The sequence below is a fragment of the Wasmannia auropunctata genome, unplaced genomic scaffold, assembly GCF_000956235.1.
Source record: "Wasmannia auropunctata unplaced genomic scaffold, wasmannia.A_1.0 LD336111.1, whole genome shotgun sequence".
In the NCBI taxonomy this organism is placed as follows: Eukaryota; Metazoa; Arthropoda; class Insecta; order Hymenoptera; family Formicidae; genus Wasmannia; species Wasmannia auropunctata.
In genome coordinates, this window is record NW_012026779.1 from 2,720,678 (window position 1) to 2,723,681 (window position 3,004).

A 3,004-nucleotide genomic window follows, 5' to 3' on the forward strand; every position below is an offset into this window, starting at 1 on the left:
ACAGCGCAATTGATACAGCATGCATTCGCGTCGAAATCATTTTTAGAAGTTCACAATGAGGCGCGATCCAATCCTTCGCGAACCCATAGCTTATAAGTTCACTTCACTCGGTTCGAGTGGTTATCTCGCGGCGCATTACAGCAAGCGATAAGTTGTAATCGGGTCAGTACAACGATGCATTGTAAAGTATCGTCGACTTGCTCATGAATTTCCATGTTTCTTTCAGCTTCGCGAGAACAACCGCTCGACAAGCTCGAGATATCATCAGTGTCTCGAGAATCTTACGGAGCTTACGTAAGAACGTGGTCGGGTCCTCCTTCCGTCAACATTGAGTATTCATCGATCTGTTGTTTGTCTAAAAACTTTACTTCTGGGATTAATTTAGTTTTTTTTTCCCGGTTGAACAAAATTGGCAAAAGGAGGCAAAAATTCATTTTGCACCTATGCACGTGTGCCATACAGCACGGCATCTTTTACGTAAATGAGGGATTAACGTCGTGTATTATCGTAAATCGCGATATCGATAGATCACGCGTTATCGAGACTTGTAGTTTTAGCGAACGCGTCCGCTCCAGCCTATGGCTTATCGTTGTTCGCTGTGCACGCGGCCCGAGTCCACAGTCCACATGCTTCTGCATCCCAAGCCAACACATACCTATATGACTGCGGCGAGTCGAGTCGGGCGCGCGTTTACGTCGCCCGCGTCACATGTATATCGCGTGTACATACGCTTGCGTAGGCACGCTCGTATTATACGTCGCGTCCAGCATCCAGCGACGACGAGCTGTCCCTTAGCATGCGGACCAGCCCGCTCTCGCGGAGCGCATCTCTCGGCCCTCTTTGTTTTCGCGACGGGCGCGCGCGGCCGCGCGGCGCGGCATCGCGAGTGTGAGGCGAGCACGTGGCTGCGAGGTCGCGGGCATAGTCAGTGAAAATCATCGTGCGCGGACATTGGATGGCGGGAAACGTGCGTGATAGCGCGCGGCGGGCCGCGCCGCGGAGGGAGGCCCTAATCAACCTGGCGCGTGAACCTAACCCCACGTGAGAAACGGGGTGGGAACGCGCGAGGTGGAGGAAGCAGTAGTAGAGGAGACGGAGGGTGGAGAGACGCAAGGGCGGGGGGAGGGAGGGTAGCAGAAGACGACGGCGGCGGTGCTCTCTCGCGTCGGCGATCGGCGGGCAAGACTGGGGACAGAGAGCGGAGACGGTTATCGCGGAAGTTCGGCAATTATAGGTGCCGAGTCGTCTTTTTTTTCCTTTCTTTCTTTTTTCCCCCTTTTTTTCGACGAGTGATATTGATTTGGGAGAGGCAGTTCGTATTCGCGGCACGAGCATACCTTGTGACTCGCAGAGGCGATGCCGCGCCGCCAGCGCGATGCATCACGGCGCAGCGCGCATTGAGGGGTACACGTCGGCTCGCCGGGAGTGTGAGAGGATCGCGTGGTGAGGTAGGGAGATGAGGGGCTGGGGCGAGGGGGAGGACAGGAGCAGGAGAGTGCGATGGTCCGAGAGAAAGGAGGAGAGAGAGGAAAAGCGATCGGACAGTTCCCCGCCACTCGATCGTTCCCCTACACCGAAAGGCCGCCCCACCGTGTAGACCGTCGTCCCCCCGACGGCGCGGTATCAAACCCCTTCTACCGGTTCAACGAATATAACTTCCTCGCTTCGCTTCCCCTCGCTACCCTCCCCTTCCTGCCGTCGGTCCTCGCCGGTCGTCTCGTTCTCCACCACCGCTGATCGCTGCCGCCGCCACCACCACCACCACCACCATCACCACGCCACCAACCTCCTCTCGTCAGGAACGAACGCTGAATCTCAGCTACCCGCGGTTCCTCTATCAATTTCGCGGCTAATCGAGATAATAGGATTTGACTAGTCATCAAAAATTAAAAGATTAAAACGTCAATGTCGATTGACGCTTGATCGAATGTGCTTGGAATGACAAATTCAAATGGAATTCAATGGATCACGAAACAATGCTAATTCTTTATCACGAGATTAAAAACTTTTATGGAAAACGTATAGCCTTCCACTAAAGATTATTAGTAATCAATTATCTTCAAACGAGAGAGAAACGAACTTTTCCTTAGTTATATAGTAAATCCGAATTTTAATGTTGGAGATTCTGTCATTCTTATTTCTCTTGATCGATGCATCGAAATCGGACAGAGATATCCAAATCAGAGCAATCTGACTAAATCGATATATTATTTATTTTGGAAGAACAAGATAAACATATTGTCGAATTATATAATAATCAGGCTATGCCGATAAATTGAAAACAACAGTATTGCAAAATCGATTTTATCAACTAAATCGTCCAACGTCGATCGAATCGTGACAGTGACACGAGTCACATGTGACATCGTTACGTGTAACAATTTCAAGTCTACATCAAACTTCAACTCAGTTACCTTTAGACAGCATTTCCCCTATTCAGATGTACATTTCGGATTAAAATGGAATCGCGGGAAGCGGGAAGTTACTGTCGCGTACTCTCGCGGATGCGTCCGCCCCTGCAGCCGTCGGTGCCGCCGCCGTCGCCGCTACCACCGCCGCCGCTGCCGCCACCCGCCACCGCCGCCGCCAGCACCCCACCGCGACTCGCGCTCCACGGCACCTTCTCCGCTCTCGCGTCCTCTCCCGATGTTCTCTACCATCCCAAACCCGAACCAGTCCAGAAATCCCCACTCTGATCGCGCGTGCACCGCGACGACGGAAGTGTGGCAACGCCGCGGAGCGCTCGCCAGTGTCTCGGTCTTGGCGAGTTACTCGGGGGGGCTCAGGCCGAGTCTACCGAGATTGTGTCTACCGGCGCGGGTAACCCGAAAGCGAGTGTGGCGAGGATTAAAGTCGCGGGCCGTTTCCCGGCATGCGAGACCGTCTCGCTGCTGTCTGAAGGCCGTACAAGAACGCACGTAGGACGGCGCGCCAACGATAAGAAAAGTTTCACGGCCGCGGATCTCGAGGAGGAGTCCGACGACGACGACGACGACGACGACGA